An 18,091-nucleotide genomic window follows, 5' to 3' on the forward strand; every position below is an offset into this window, starting at 1 on the left:
AAGCATTTGAGCACTTCATGGTCTTAATGAATTTACCCTCACAGCACCTCTATGAGATAGAAAAGTACTATTATCCCCATTTTACAGATGGGAAACAGAGGCACAGAGAGACCAAGTGACCTGTACATGCCTAAGGTCACACAGGAAGACTATGGCAGAGCAGAGACTTGAACCCAAGTTTCTCAAGGCCCCAGGAGGCTTAAAGCAGGTCTCCCAAATCTCTCCTTCCCAAATTGCTTCAAAAATATTTACTGCAAATTTGGGGGCCAAATTCTGCTCTCAGTAGCTGTGTAAATCCAGGGTAACTCTACTGATTTTCTTTGAGTTACTATGGCCACAGTGTAACTGGGAGCAGAATTTGACGCTGAAAATAACAGACAGATAGTGTCATTATTTATTGATTTGTTGCACACTTAATAAAAGAGGGAACGCACGGTTTTAACAAGAAAATGCTATTTCATAAATGCTGCAGTTTATCTTCACCAAACAACTGCCAAAATTTTTAGTAGCCTCCTGACCTAAATCTGAAAGGTCCAGAATTCAGTCTGATCTCTTTGTTATTGGTCTCATAATCTTTTGGAATTGACACACTATGCTCATAAATATGGAACTGGGTTCATTACAAGGAAAAAATGTTGCACTAATAGAAAACACTGGCATAACAATGGTGAAGAAAGTCTAGTATATCACCTTAATACATACATAGGGGGCTAGGTTATGACTTTGACTTCGACTGGAGAATGGCCAGTAGTGACTTACTACCCACCCCAGCCCAAGAGCAAGAGAGAAGCAGTGAGGGAATTGCACCCAATTGTGCTGAGTGTGTCTCTTTTGGGTGCCCAGCTTAAGAATGCCTTAAAATGGCTTGTGGCTCAGAAGGAAGTTGCTCTGCACTTTCTACAAATCAGGCTTCTTCAAGATGAGACACTTGAGACAAGTTGGGTAGCTAAAAACCGAGGCACCCAAAATCACTTGTCACTTTTGATCATCTTGGATCAGCTCCTATTCAGGCTAGGGCCTAAAGGCAAAATCAAGCCCTAGGTTTGATATACCAGGAAGTTAGGAACTCACACATCGGTTATCCATGTAAACAATGCTACTGAATGAAAAATGAATAGCCTAAATGGATAGAGCCGACAGACAGACTAGACAAACAGAATGGAATAAGCACTGATGCCTCAGCCAGAGGCATGTTGTCACCTCAGTGTGTCTGAGTGACTTAAATAAATCTTGCTGCACAGAAATGAAGATATGCAACTTAATAATGAGAAAAAGTGGTTGTGACTGAGAACCAGAAATACAATCTCTCTTTCAAAACAAATAAGATACAACTTAACTCACATATAAAAAGACAAGGCTTTTTGAAATAAGTGGTAATTTGGTTAATTTTCCTTTTCACTTTTTACTTGAATCTTAACCTCTGTCCTGCTCCCTCACTAGGTTTTCCTGTTTCCACTTGGCCTTGACAAAAAACAGACCTATCCTTAAGCGTGTTATACAAACTAATCATTTATACCAGGAGAGCTAAATGGATGGTACAGAACCCTTTTGAACCTATGTTACATTTTAACTACTTTTAACACATCCAGCTGTGCAAAGTTCAATCATTCACTTCAGCAGGTAGGTCCAACGAGAGATAACATGAGCGTTTCTTTGTAGCTCACCCAAGAAAAAAAAAAAACCAGAGTGCTAGGAAGACAGTTGATCAAATATTTGTAATTTCTCAGAGAAACTGTCTTGCTACTTTCATGTCATCATATTTTAACTATACCTATAGCATTGTATCTGTAAATAATGTGGCCTAAGATTTCAAAAATGACTAGTGATTTTGAATGCTTCAGTTCTTGGGTGCTCAACTTGAGACACCTTAAAGAGGCCTGATTTTCAGTCACCACTGATACAATGATTAGTCACATCTGAACATTTAGGCCATGCGTATATAATTTTAGCTTATTTGCTATAATGCTTTTTATTGTGGAACAAACAGGATATACATAGCATGTGACATTTTTTCTGAGAAATTTTGAAAATAAAGTTTTTTCTAAATCTCCTGTTTTCAAAGATGAAAAAGGAAAAATGTGCACTCAAAAACCAAACCAAAAAATGATTTTGTCTTTCCAAAACCCAAACATTTCTACTGGAAAGATTTCCACAAGAATTTCGATTTGTTTTTCATTGAAAAACAAAACAGAAAATTTGAGGCAAAGTGAAAATGTTGTGCAAAAAGTGCTCATTTTGTTCTAAAGTTATTTTCCATCAAAAATATTGTAATGAAAAAACACTGGCTCATATCAGTAATAGGGGGACTTGGTTCTGTGACATGTAGCACAACTGTCATCCCACCCACAAGTAACTGAAGGTCTAGTGCCTAAAAAGAATGGGACTGTGATATGGTACAAGTTTTGACATTTAGGATTAATCACGTAGCAGTTACAGTGGACAGAATACTAAAGACATTTGTACATAGTATTAAATTAATCAACAAGCTTTGCTACCTGGACTTTTTTCTACTTTGATCCTGCAATATGCTCCTGGACCCTGTGGAATTCCGTGTGTACCCAGTGGTTTGCATTAATGGATGGCACTGTCAGATAACTGCACTAATTAGCGTGACAGTCACAGCATTGTGTCTTATGGAAAACCAAATATCATCATGAGCTTTCAGAAGGTTAGTGTGCAGAAAGCAGGCACAACCCTCAGTTCTGTCTGAGGGAATGAGCGGCATGTTAGGATATTTTCCCAATATTTATTTTTTCTTTTTTTGGCCTATGAAAATGACTGGATTTCACATGAGTCTGGGAGTGAAAGGTTGAATCTTTAGTGAACAATCCTGGAGGATGAAAAAGGGGTTTTGCGTGGCTCACGGGGCCTGTGGTGCGAATAACAGAATCATAGAAATTAGGGATGGAAAAGGCTTATTAGGTCATGTAGTCCCCTTGCCAGTGCAGAGTTGTTCTCTACAGTATACGTTCTAGTGCTTTGTGGAGAAGGCTTGAATTCTCCAGGGCTGAAGTCTACCATGGAGCATTATGTGTGAAAACTGCCCACAAAAGGGTGAAAAGCCTCTTACTGCTGGATATGAGTTGGGATTTGAGAATCTCCAGCAGGGGGGAGGTATTTCAATGATATAGTGCCGAAAGCACATGCTGAAGTCAGTCATTGATGAGCTAATAGGCTAAAAAGGTGTGAACGTATGACGGTCAGGCTGCCAGGGGTTCCCATCATCTCTTATGTTGCTTGAGAAAGGAGGCAGCGTCTGATCAGAGCAGATACTGGCTCTAAAGAAAGGGCATCACGAGGTCTCTCTTACTCACACATGCTGGGTGGTAAAACTAGCAGTTCCTCAGATGCTGAGTAAGATCTCTAGGAAAAAATAATAAGATCTATTGAGCCAAATTCTGCCTGGAGATGTGAGATGTGTACATACAAATTCCATTGGGTGCGGTGGGAGCCACACACACACATACCCCTGAGGGCAGAGTTTAGCCCATGCAGTTTACCTTTCTCAGCAACAAAAGCCTTCTATTAGCATGAACAATATCTGCAAGATAGCTTTGCTAATGTATGAGGGATAAATTCTTCTCCCTCCTCTGCGCTGAGGGAGAGGTCTCTGGCAGTTGAACCAGTAGACAAAAAGGGCCAGGTTTTGAGGCACAGATTCAGGGCCTGAACAAAGGGGGAGGACAGAGGTGGGAGAAAGTAGTGTCCCAAAATCTGCCACCTAATATAATGTCTTCTTCTCGCCCCCACAAGGAAACACAGTGGTATCATCAAACGCCATCTCCACCGCCAAGCTACAGCAGCCTCGACAGAACAGCTTTCAAAGATGTTCAGCAATTTGGTCAGGGCAGGGTGGGGCAGTGTCAGGGCTTCCTGCTACTTGGCCTGGATGTTAGGCTGAGGATTTGTCCCGAGACATGTAATCTCGCCTTATTGCCCAGAACCTCTACTGTATTTTGCTGGTCTTGGAAACCATGTGAATAAATGCTCTTTACTAGTTCTCCTTGACTGCATCACGTTTGAAGGGGGAAGAGGCATATTTCCTAAGGATGAACCAGTCCAAGGTAAAACTTTGTCTAGTTACAAGACAAGCCAGTGACTCAACACCATGGGAATGAAGTAATCTTGGGCACTCTACAGAGCTTCCAGCTGTACCAGATGGGCGAACACTGAGTGGAAATGGTACTGAGAGAAACATTCAGTGGCTGATACTGTCCCCCTTTGTCACATTGAGTTGTACCTTACTCTCCAAGAAGGCATGCAGGAACCAATGGAACTCTTCTTGGATTAAGGTAGCACTCAGTATAAGACCAGTAGAATCAGATCCTTTTAATGTACAATGCAAGCTCTCCAGCTTAAACAAAAATCATATCACCTACCTTGTCTTCTTTCACAAGAGGACAAATAAGTCTATGAACCCTTTCAGTGCAAACTGTTTTGTAGGCCAGATCTCAGCTGATTGCAATGGGGCTATGCCAATTTACACCAGCGGAGGATCTGACCCTATAGTTCCAATAGGAAAGTGTTTTTTTCATATCCTAACTCAACATGCTTCCTTTTAAAAGAATTGCTTTTTCACATCAATTGTAGCCTTAATTCAGTGTGAGTTTTGTAGGAGGTTGTTGCAGAGAACATGTGGTGTTGATTATAATATTAATTAAGCAGGATAGTAGTCTAAATCTTTAACACTCCCACATCCAAATTAATAAATGCTAATAAGTCACTATACTTTTTCTCTCTGTCATTAAGTTAAATAACAAATCAGCTTGGTGTTTTATGAAGCCAGCTTTATTGACCACTGCTTTCTTTCCAGGAGATTCATTACTTTATTTTTGCTGCAGTGTATCACAGAAATCATGTAATTATAGAAACTGGCCTTCTTCTGAACCATGGTGGTATTTTTCACTCCTTTTAGTAATGTCATGAATTGCTACATGTTCTGGAGAGAGGCAGTACAGTAGGCAGACTTTGGAAGATCTCTGTAACAAAGAGATGCCTGATTTTGAAGCAACAGTAAAAAAGGAAGCCTGAAAGAAAGGAAGATGTTTTTAAGAGAGAGAGAACCCCACTCATTTTTAATCAATTCTCTTACAGCCCCAAATCAAGAAAATTAGGGGTAGGTTTTGACCTGAGGTAGAGCAAGGATGGTTTCAAAAACTGGAACTCCCTTAGAGTAAGACCTTGTGAGTCAAAAACACATCTCTGAGGCCCTGTTTCTTCAGAAAGTCCCAGTTTATCTTGGGAGGGTGTAATTTCTGCTGGCCTATAAAAGCAAATTATGGTAATCCCTGAGGCAGCTCAGCTAGTGCATCAGGAGTAGAACCGAGCTTCCACCTGCGTGTCCTTCCCTGACCACTCCCCACTCTCCCTATTCCCGTAGCAAATTGACCATATTTTCAAAATAAAGAAACAGGACAATTTCGTAGCAACACCTTTTAGGGTTGTATAATAGTCAAGCTTAAAATGACAGTGCTGGTGTCATCACTGCCAGCTTCCGAGTCGACAGCAACGTGGCGATATTTCTCAGAGTGGAGGAACTTCGCTAGTAACTTAATGTTCTAAATAAATTTACCAGGAACCAGGAGCCACCAGGAGGATGCTTTTAGCATTCATGTTGGGCAGAGTGCAGTTTGACAATGTCTATGTCTGTCACTGGCCAAATGAATGGAGACTGAACGTCCAGCCGGACCGTCGTAAGGAACTAGCTAGAGAGCGATCCAGTGGCACTCAATCTGCAAAGGAGGCTAATTCCCTCTGGGATTTGCCTTAGTGAAATTGAATGATGCTTTTCTCTTCACTCCAAACCCCGATCACTACATTTAACACTCGTTTCACTAGATTGTTCCTGGTAAACACAGAGCCAACTCCAGCCAGAGGAGCAAGCTGGCTTGCGCAAACATTTTCTTGTTATTAAAGAAAAAAAAAGTTTCAGCTGAAAAAACTGGGACATTTCAGATGCTCCAGAACTCCAAGACATGATATGAAAAATGGTCAGTAAAATCAGGACAGAAGATGGCTTTGTTCTGGGTTTGGTGTGCAAGCATGCAAGCAAGCAGCGCATTCTTAGCTCTGTGCACCTGGACCCAAGGTTCAGATAGACAACTCAAGAGTGTAAGGAGAATTCTTTCTCTCCCTGAATCCTTTTGTGCAGGCACATAGAGGAACATGCTCTTGCCCTAAATGAGCAAAAGAAGATTCATTACACAATTTAAATCATTGCACTTAAAAATGAATAATTTCTTTCCTTCTTCTCCTTTCTCCTCTATAATATTTTAGCGGGAGAAGAGTGGCATCCCACAATGGCACATGCAGGTTTTTCATAGGACTAGGAAGAAGAGTGTCACCAGCAGACACAATACGTTTTTACCTTTCCATTCTGTGTAGTTTTTAAAGATATCTGTATCAGAAATCCCATTAACAAAGAAGTGCATGTATAACAAAGTGATACTGACACCTTTTTCTTGCCATAAAATATTGCATTGATCCCCTCACCCCCTGAGCTCTTTAACGGTTCATTTCTAAACAAAACCTGGAGCCTGGTTCAGAAAAGGAGTTGCTGAAAGAAATGGCCTGTACCACAACTGAGTAAAACTTCTTTCCTCTTCTCACTGCTGTTTGTCACCCCTGCTTCTGAAGGGCTGCTGTCGCTTTGTGGGCAGTTGGCATATGTAGACAATGCAAAGCACACAAAGGAAGCCAGAACCCTTCAGTGTTGTGGTATTCCATCCAATAGCTAAATGCTCACAAATTGGTGAAGTAAGATGGAGATTAGCTGTTACACTTACGGGACAAACTCTGCTAGGTTGGCCCATTGCCAGAAAAAATAACCCATGACAATCAAAACCCAGTTAAGTCAAACAGTTCCTGCTTAATTAAGCCCCCTCTAAGAGTCTTCTGTGCAACAAAGCTGATATTTTCAGCAGGTGAGATTGAAGCTGTCCAGCTCATACTACCCAATCTTAACCCTTAAATGGAGGTGTCCATGTTGTGTGTGATGCTAACTCAGCTGGATCCCAGAATTACATTATTCACAATATAAACTTAAGCTAAAAATCTCCATCAGTCCTGACTTCATTCACAAAATGGAATGATTTGCTTCCACTTGAACCTAAGGGTTCAGTCTGGGGAGGTAACTTCAGTGGACCTGATCCAAAGTTCATTGAAATCAACAGGATTATTTCCACTGAATTGGAAGCAGGCCCATCAGGCCTCATCCTGTGCTCTGAAAGACATGGCCACTCAGTGCACATTGGAATCTGTAGGGTGTGATCCTCCAACCAATGACATCAGATCAATGTCAGTGATGCAGAATTTAGCCCAATCTAACTCTCATTCAAGTCAATGGGAGTTGATTTAAAGCAGGGACTAGGAAGGCCAATTTTAGCCATTATAACCATAGAGACGGGGATATTACAGGTCAGTCCCATACAACAGCAAGGTAAAGCAAAGCGGAAAGCATCTCTAGCATGTATATAGCAATTTTTCAGTGCTGCCTGTCTGTAAAGATGGAAACAAGAAACAAAGTGACTCTCATTAAAAAGTTCTCTCTCTTGTTTTCCGACAGAGGTGAGCAGGCCGGGCCCTGACTTGTTTGGGGATAGAGTGTTTCACTGTGGTTTGGAGGTGCGTCCAAATTTTTTATTACTCAGAAACTTTGGTTCTGAGTATGTTTTTTAAGGAGTCTGAGAATGAAATATGATTCATATTTACATCTGTTACCATGTTGGGAAGAAAAAAGGATGAGCAAACTGCTGCTGAAAGACAAATAAAAAAAGCTGATTCCATTTCCCACAACAATTTCTAGGTTTGGGCTGCAACTGTTTATGTTACCAGAAATTTTGTAATAGAATTAAAAGTGGCAGACAATGGCAAAGTCAGCAATGGTTACAGCTGAGCATCTGGTCTTCTTGTAATGTTGATTTGGATGCAATATAAAAAAGTCACTGCTGTAAATTAGTTACATGTCAATTTTATTTTTAAAGAAGTCCTTCAGGCTTTTGAAAATGACAGTTTAGTCCCATGATGTAATCTCCTCTGACTGTCCAAATCTCATCACTGTAGAAAGAATACATTGTAATGTCTGTGTGAATGATGAGTATACATACCATACAAATAAGATGTTGTGCATAGTACTTATCACATAAATCTGTGCTATCATAATAATAGTTGAAGTATAATGGAGGAAAAATGTCATGTATTGTAAAGAATTTTTTCCCTACATTAACCTCCATAAATGCCTTAAGGACACAGAGGGTACATCTAATGAAAGGACCTTTATGAGGCTGCATAATATGACATTCCATTCATAAAACCAGAAAAAGGCAACTTGGTGTATCTGCACAATTCTGGTAAAAAGGGTACAGCAAAATGTAAGGGTCTTCATGAAAATCATTGACATCATTTGCTGCAACATCTCATCCAGACAGAACATTTCAAATGTATAAATGCTAAATATGAAAGATAATGTTGTGCAAGCATGCAGATAAAAACCAAGCTTTCCTCTAAAAAATATTATCCTTAAACATCCAAAAAGTATTATTTGTGGTACAATAGATACCAAGGCCAAGTTGTGGTAGGCGCTGTGCATATATATAGAAAGAGATAGTGCCTGTTATCCTACAGAGTTTACAGCCTTAAATAAAGGCAAAGCAAGGGAGAAAAGAAATATTATCCCCATTTTTACCAGTGGAGAACTGGAGCATAGACATTTTCTATGACTGACCCAAAGTTAAAGAGGAAGCTTGTGGTAGAGCCAGGAATTGACCCCAAATCTCCTGAGTCCCAGGCCTTTAACCACAAGGCCAACCTTCCTCAATTTTGAGTCAGCAATTCAGATTTTGTTAAGAACACTTAGCACACCCACAGAATGTATTGCTAGGACTTGAAATTGCCAACCCTTCTGTCGTGTGCAGTTATGTTGCCTTCAAGAGGAAGCATTTGCAGGCATGTGGTTTTATTTAGCATAACACCATTCTGATAAACTGTGTCCCAAAATGCTTTACAGAGTGAAATAAAGAGAAATAGAGCACAGGGAAAGGAAGAGTTGTAGGCAAGGAGAAATGGCCTTCAGATGAGATTTGAAAGGCAATGGAAAGTGAATGAGGAAGGACTGTTTCCAATGGCAAGAGAAAGCCATGTTACCAATAGTGACAAGACTGGGTGAAAGGATATAGGGAATAGATGCGTGAATGTCTCATGTAATCAGAACCCAAATAGATGGCCTGCTTTACTGTTCACTGTGTAGGGCAGCAGGAAGAAAACAAAGTGGAAGCAAAATTATTGTTATTAATATGATAGTAGTTCCCAGAGGTTCTAGCCATGATCAGGACCCCCATTGTACTAGCCACTGGTTAGACACATCATGAGAAGCGACCCAGCCTTGAAGAGCTTCCAGTCTAAATAGACAAGGATGGGATGAGAGGCAAAGAGAGATGAAGGGAGCACAGGTCAGCAACAGACCCAGGAAGTCCAGTGCCCAATGCACTGGGCCCATTCTGCATCCCAAATTCTTTATTCCCTCAAAATGAAGGTGGGGGAGAAAATTCCTCATGTCACAAAAATCCAGCGAGTGAATGACTATACAAGCAGGGCCAGAATCATAAGTACATTCAGGAGTGCTGCAGACCAGATGGTACATAGGCAATTTGTCTATCTGTTGATGCTCTGGGAGGAATGTTCAAAAGGAGAGCAAAATACCTTACGCTGCTTGTGCAGACTAATCCAAATGCTTGCTGAAAATTGCAAACTTTTTGTTAATCTTGTTAATTCTTTTAGGGGAGCAACTCAGAGAATAAGTGATGCCAGAGCACTGACTCCCTGGAAGAATCTACTCTCCCACCAACGGGGGGTCCCACAATGGTTACACTAACAACAAGCCCACGAGGCAGCGTGAAAAGTCTTTGAGAGCATCAGAGATGGAAAACACATGCTGGCGTACCCACTGGAATGATATGACCTAATGTGCACAGCCGTGGGCAGACCACCGACTGACTACATGTGCATGAGTGCTCCCGGGGGGAGGGAGGCTTTGACTTTCTAGCCCCTCCTCCCCCAAACAAGTGACAGAAAGATTCACACCCTCTGGGAAAAGGCTCTGACACTCCACATGTGCAGGTTTGGAAAGAGAAATAATCCCACGCTGCAGCGAATGTGTTGGAGAAGGCGCATGACAAGATCAAGTGGCTAACCCATTGGTTTCTCTTGCTGGGTTTATTGTGTCTGATAATGAAGCAAGTCTGGGACGTGCTGCTGAGAATGGGGAATTTGATCATGTGTCATGTTTTGCAAACTGCCTTAATTAAATTGTTCATGATTTTTTCCCCCTAATGCAAACAAAAGGCATGTGAAACAAAGACTGGCCTTTGCCTGTAATAGAGACATTCTACAGGGGGGCTAGGATGCGTACATGACGTGAGAAGAATATTACTCCTGCCAAATGTGCATCTTACTCTCATTTTCGTGTGCAGAGAACTTCGGGGGCCTCTTACTGCCCTTTATTTCCTGTCCCTCCTCTGCACCCTGTTTCCTTGAACTACAATAGGAATTTTCCCTTTTCATCCCGATTCCTTTCCCCATCCTAGACATTGTCCTTTTTCCCCTCCACAGTCGTGCATTCCCAACGAGGAAGTGGCTCTGACCCACAGACCAGAACACCCCCCCCTTGTGGTTGGGCATGGTGTAGCAGCCCCTGTTGAAAGTCCCTTCAGCTCTGTGATGGTCCGTGTCTTCTTTGCAACTCAGCTCTCTGGCCAGATCACATATGGTCCCACCCTTTCCAGGGTAAACCAATAGTCCCACAAACAATAATCCTTCAATCGCCAATTGGATCTTGGACTACAAACTTATTTGTTGTTAACCCTGGTATCAGAAGGTTGCAATAGTCTTTACCCTTCATCAGGAGTGTTTTCCTTCACCTGTATCAGTGGTCCAGTATGGGAACCCAGGCCATCCCTTTCTTCTGGATTCTGGTCCAGGGACCCTTTAATAAGCAATCAAGATCTGGCCACGCTGACTCCTTACTGCCTCTCTGGACTATGTCCTACTTTGTCCTGTGTTAGGCCTTTCCCACAGCCTCTTCCCAGGCTCACTATACATCAGTAGTTCTCTAAATCTCTTCCAGAGGCTCAATACTGAGTTTTCTAGCACTTTCTGCCACCCAACTAGTTCTGCTGTAAGAGAGGTCATCTACTCCCTCAGCATGTCAGTCTCTGCCCCAGCAGAAGTTTTCCTGTTCCTCGCGGGCCTCTACACGAGCAGAGAATCTTTCGCAGACTCACTTCCCCCAGCTATCCTACCCATCTGCCTTGGGCTCTCTGATGCAGGCCTACCTTCCTTCAGAAAGGCTTTGTCAGCCAGCAGGCCAATTTAGCCTCCTGACTTCTGTCAGGCTTCTCTCACTGACAGCCAGCAATCTGCTCTCCTTCCTGGTCAACCCCGCACCTGAGCCAGGATCAGCCCTCCTCCCCCTATGCTTGACACCTACTGCAAGTGTAGGTCTCTCAATAACCCCTTCTGGCCCCATGTGGGGTTGATATTCCCCTTCACAGTGGCCTTTATGCTACAGTACTTTGGGACATTGTGTTGTGCGCAATGTGTTACAAATGGAGCTGCAAGTGATATCTTTCACTGAGGTTGTCTAACGTTTTGCATTGTAAGACCCTGATTTTGGTTACTTATAACTATGCCAAACTTTAACTGTTTAGTTTGCACGGAATACGTATTGGAGGAAGGATGGTGTAGTGGTTAGTTGAGATTCTGGGCAGGGACTGCCAAAATTTAGGTGACCTTGAACCAGTCACTTAATCCCTCTGTGCCTCAGTCCCCATCTGTAGACAAGAATACATCCCTGCTTCACAAAAGTTGTCATGTAGATAAATCCAAAAATACTTGAGAGGCACTCAGGTTCTACAGCCAGAGAGTAATGGTTCAGACCATTGTAGTAACACTGCTGTCAGCTGTAGTGGTTTTAAACAATTCCTCTAGAATACTGTAATATTTCTTTCAGACAGGGGCCCCAGGTCTGAGTTCTACCTACGTCACCACTTCATGACAGTGAGATCTGGAGACCAAGGGAAGCAATAAGCTGTATATAAATATTTGATCCCCACCAGCAACTATGTTAACACAGAGAGCAGCAAAATATTTCAGGAAGCAAAGAAGCAAGGTTCCGATTTGGATTTCGGCAAAAGCCGGGATGAATACAAATAACCCAGTAAACTCAAATATCTCACTATTCCAAGAACACCCAAACAAATTCAAATATTTTAATCTGCATATCTGTTTCTTTCTGCTTTGTTTTTTCTAAACACACGTCGGAGAGTGATTTCTGAGGCTGCAGTAATGAGGGAGACAATGTTAGATCCCCAAAGTCTTGAGCACATGAGTAATCCCATTGACTTCAATGGGCATACTCACTTGTTTAAATGTAAGTCCGTGTTTAGGCCTTTTACTGAACTGGGGCCTGACTGCAGTACTTCAGCCACTGAGAAGATAAGCTCTCTGATTGTTTTGCATTCACAAATGGCTTCTTAAAGCATTAAAATAGCCTGTGGAAAAATATATGCAGAAATACAAATGCAGCTAAAGATCAGTAGAAGAAATAGAATAGAAATACTATATCCCATGTGCTCTCTTACAGAAAAAGGAGCTTTGCAGTTGTAGTGTACCTCCTAAACCTGGACGGGAGGAGACGGGAGAGAGAATAAGTGTTTCCCCATGTATCGAAACTAAACAGGAAGTGGCATGACAGTAAGTTTGATTTCTTTTTATATATTTGACAGCTTCAGATCTAGGTTAGCTTTATAACAAAGTGTGTCAATTTGGTGCTTAGTTAAAGACTCGGCTCTGAACCAACAAAGCACTTAAGCATGTGAGTAAATCACTCTAAGCTGATGAGTCAGTCCCACTTAGCCAAACTCCCAGTGTATGTAAATCAGCATAGTTCTACTAAAGCCAGTGGTGTTACACCAATTTACACCACTGAGGATCAGGCCAATTGACTTCAGTGGGACTACTGTCATGCTTAAAGTTATGCATGATTCTCTGATTTACATAAGAGCTGTGCTGAATCAAGACCTAAGAGTGTGGGCCATACCACCAAGCATACATCACCTACAACATCTCTGGCATTCCAGTTCCAGCCCTCTCTGGTGCTAGATTAATTAGATGGAGTGGGAACGGGGAACGGAACTTGGGGTGTGGAATGATGTCCATCAGAGGCTAGGATGAGACAAACTGACTCATTCTGACATATGACTTAAATCAGTATCAGGTCTCAGAGATGAAAAGCTATTACACTAAACCACTGTACAGTAATAGCTCTTTGTAGTGCTCTTTCTCCTACAGAAAAATGTAATGTTGAGAACATGAAAAACAGCCCACTTTTCTACTTAGAACTGAAATGAAAAAGTGCTTGTTTTAAACTGCACCATTCAGACAAGACAATCTACTTCATTTTTAGAGTGTTGATTGTGCATTCATAACAATTCAAGCAATTATTGCTGCAGTAAATGCAAACATAATAGTTGTTGGGATATTGCTTAGTAATTGCTCTACAATTTGAAAAATTTTATGTTACCACTGCAGAACTCTTATTATAATTAATATATATATAAAAATATAAAGGGCTGATTATGTAATAGCCATGTGCTATATAAACAATGTCGTTCTTGGAAATTAAAAAAATGTTGAATCTCCCCCAGGGTTTAAAAAAAGGCAACGAATTGTGGGGCTGGGTGGATGAGTGGATAAAGTGTCAGCACTTAGGTTTTGTTACTGTGGATCAACTCCAACCTGAGGTTAATTTAGAATTATGAAAGATCTGGTGGTCTCACTTTGGCAGGCAGCAGGTTCTAACTAATCCATGACCACATATAGACAGTCACCAGGGTCACCTTCCTGCACAGCACAGATGTGGCAGTGGGGATAGATTCCAGGATCTTTTGCTTCAAAATCATATGTCTGAAGCTAAATCATTAGCTAGGATGTCTGCTAGACCTGGTCAAAATTTGTGGAATAAATTTTTGTGGGGTTGAAAAATGGCTTTGTCAATGCAAGTTTGTTGTTTGGATTTTTTTTGTGAAAAACTGTCCATATTGTCACTATTTTCCTTTCCTTTCCTTTTTTTTTTTTTTTTTTTTTTCAAAAACAATTCCGCCCATCTGACTGAATTTCAGTCAACATTGCTATAACTGTTATTATTGAAAACTATTATTGAAAGAGTTATCAATATTTTTTGTCTACTGAAATCCTGCCTTTCAGTAAGCAAATGTTTCATGTATTGAAAACTAGGGCTTGGATAAACAAAAAATGTCACTAACCATTTTAATTACATTTTCAATTTAAAAAACTGGGAAAAAATACCTTTAAAATGAAAAAAATGAAAAAACACCCATATCTGGGGCCATTGTGATAAAAACAACTTCAACCTTTTGAATTTTTTCTCAACAATTTTCAACAAGCTCTGGCTCTCATTAGTAGCGTCAGGATATACAGTCTCTTTGTAGATTAGCTCCCCCAGAAGGCCACATAACAGACACTTGACTGTATCCAGCTGAGAACAATACTATACATACACACTAACCCAAAGCGTATAATGGCCTGTATAGGACAGAACACACAAAATAAGCATCACCTAGAAAGGCTAAGGATCTTATCCTGCACCACTGAAATCAATGGGAGCTTTGCCATTGATTTTAATACGCACCAGATCACACCCTGACAGGCGAGACCTACTTCATTTCTGTAAAGGACGGTCCTTTCTAGCTGGTCACATAGTGGGAAAGAAGCTGCATAGGAGTTCAATAGCCTGTGACAAAAAGTCAATTCCTACTGCTTCCATACCCCAAGTCCTTCCCAGCATAGTAATTCATTCATACCTAAATGCTGGAGCTCAGCACAGCTCTCATGGTAGAACTCTCTGACGTTCCTACATTACAGAATGTTGGTCTCTGGTTTGTGTACTTTTCTTATTTTTCAGTTAGTGCCTGTGTTTTCTCCATTACTGAAGTTCAGTTTTGCTTCACTCTTTCCATCTACCACTCAAATTCCTTTTCAGATAGTCCTTGAGCCCTGATTGAACTGGGAAATTAGCTGTACCCATAACCCAATTTCCATCCCCTGGAGACCCCACTCAACTTGGTTATGCCTATGTTCAAGATACAGTTATGTAGGCTTTCTTGTGCTCCAACAGGCTTATCTTTCCCTCCGTAGTGCCTGAATATTGGGAAAATGTACAGCAGTAAGGAAAATTATCCTGTTTATTTGTATTTCAACTACAACCATCAATATGTTATTTGGGAGGATTTTGTTTTGCTTTTTTACATTGTATGTTTTCATTTACCACAGATGAAGAATTCCTGCAATATATTCAAAACTAAAAGAAAAAATATAAGATAAAGATTAAGGACCAGATTCTCAGCTGGTGTAATTCCATATAACTCCTCTGAAGTCAATGAAGTTATGCTACTTTCCACAAGCCCTAGCACCATGGGGAAATACGCTTTTCTCCATCTACAATCTGGGGGCCAAATTTGTTGTTCATGTAAATGGGCTAAACTCCATGAAAGTCAATGGAGCTATGCCCACTTCCATCAGCACTGAATTTGGCCCTGGATCTCTATGGCATGCTCTGTACATAGAAAGGATGTCCTCTGATGTTGCATGAATATTTTATTCTTATGTCAAAGAAAGGAAAAATATTCACTGCTTTGAGTGAGTTCTGAGTCAATCTGAAAACATAGCAATCCTCGCAGCAAGGGAAAAGACTTAAGAGTAGTTCTGACTTAGGCATTTCTTGTGTTGCAGAAACACACCAGATATTCAGACTCAAATTTTTTTATATGAAAGTCCATGAGAAAGAAGTTTGACTGCCAGCCCTTGTGTTATCAGAGTAATTTAACATTGAGTTACGCTAGCAGAGCCTATAAATCTTTGCTAACAGCTTAACATGTGAGGCATTTGATGTGTCTGGGAACCTGCTGTATGAAAGAAATTAGCTGTAAAAAAAGAAGTGAAATGCCTATTCCCCTGGGAAGAGTCTGTAAGGCTGCTAATAGATCATCTGTTCATTTGGAAGACACTTGTTCCTTTAGTAAAACAGCAACTAATATTTTTGCTTTCCACTGCTTGGACAGGAAATATGGTGCTAAGGGCCAAGAGACAGAGCAAATTATCATATTAATTACACGGTCAGTAAACATTTGCTGTCCCATGTTTCCTAAAGTCTGAATACTTCCTGGCTGGATTTCACCAGTTAGCTGGTTCACTGTGATGTATATGTCTGAGAAGATGGGTTACATTTTAGAGGATAGCCAGGTTAAACACACTCATCGTAATGGGAGAGAAGGATCAGTCAGCTAGGAAGGCAGAAAAATGTCAGTGCTGCCAGCATTCAGGCCACACTTTTCAAACTGGGCATCTAAAATTAGGCACCTAAATGATGTTCAGATCCTGAAAAGAGAACTCAATAGGGAAACCTCTGCTCTCTCATAGAGCCCCACTGATTTCTACCCACTCGTAATTTGTAGGATCAGGGCCTATGTGGCCTAATTTCTAGAGATGCTGAGCATCCACAACACCGGTGCTGGGCCAAACGATCACCTCCACTGAGGATGTGGCCCATGATAGAGTGAGCTAGGTGACCTGACTGCAAGCTGGATAAGGACTTCAGGATTTGGACCAATGGTGAGACTTACTGGTATCAAAAGGAGAATCTACAGCATCGCTAACACAAATGTCAGGCTGAGAGAGCAATTTCCCTCATTTCATTTTCATCACAGCAAGACACCCCTCTGCACTACTTAAAATTCCTAACAGCCACTCTTCCAATTGTGATGTGCCAGTCATTAGGCTCAGTCAGGTCAACTTCAAAGGGGAAACACAAACAAACAGAAAACTGTTTTGAAAATTCTATTTCTTGTATGTCTTGGGCAGGGCTTCAACCTCAAAGATTTTGGCTAAAACAGCTCCCAGATTTTATCCCAGACAGGGCAACTGCAAACAGGATATTTCAAGTTTTTTGGAATTCTTTCAGTATGTGCAACAGATCTTTTGTATTGTGGTGCATTATAGCCCTTAATCCTAATGCTACCTATATGAGAGTAAAGGCACACTAAATGTGAAGAGGTGTGCACAGTGGCTGTGAATTGACTTAACATCATCAACCACGGTTGGAGCTGTGTCAATTTGCATCAGCCGAGGAGTTGGCTTTAAATGTTTATTTTATATATACTCAGAATTATGACAGCTGTATTTGAAATGTAATGTTTCCAAAGTGGCCACTGATTTGCAACGGCTCAAGTTCTGGGAGTTCCATCTGAGATAACTCAGAGTCATTTTCAGAAGTGCTGAGCACCCACCTATCAAGCTGACGTCAAGGGGAGCTGCGGGCACTCAGAACCTCTCAAAATCAGGCCCCATGTGTCTCAAGCTGGGGACCAAAAATGGAGACATTCTCAAATCAGTGGGCACCAGAAAATGCAGCTGGAAATACAGAGGGCTAAATTCAACCCTTGCCAATGGAATTCAAAGGACGTTGATAACATCAGGTTCAAATTTGGCCCCTATACCCACTGCACTGAATGATGATCTGGGTTTCTACTAGGGTCTCTTTGCTGCTTATTACAGGCTGCTTATTTAAAGCAGACTTGGAGGGATGTAGAGGAGAGACTATAAGGGAACTACATTTACTACTCTTTCTTTATTATAAAAGTTCAGCTGGAGACCCCAGCAATTATTTTTAAGTGATATTTTTTAGCCAGTTTGTGACACTAGGGATTCGGAACACTTTTCCCGTTGCGGCAGGTTGTTTTATTGGTCTTTCACCAGACATACTTTAATGGTTTTATTTTCACCTCCATTAATGCTTAAATGCTTCCATGAGGCATTGTAGTCAGTTATTCTCCACCGAAATTGAAGAATAACACGAATGACAGTGCATTTATAAACACACAGAAAGTACCAGAGTTTTCTCCATTACTCTGTCATCAAAGATATCAGCTCTAGGTTGTGCTCAGAGCATTAGCCCATGTAGCCTGATATGAGTTCATGAGGCTGGAATTCAAAACACTAACCAGCTGTGGGAACCCGGGAA

This window comes from Emydura macquarii, unplaced genomic scaffold, assembly GCF_026122565.2.
Source record: "Emydura macquarii macquarii isolate MOO-44397 ecotype Brisbane River unplaced genomic scaffold, CSIRO-AGI_Emac_v2 contig_2676, whole genome shotgun sequence".
Classification (NCBI taxonomy): domain Eukaryota; kingdom Metazoa; phylum Chordata; order Testudines; family Chelidae; genus Emydura; species Emydura macquarii.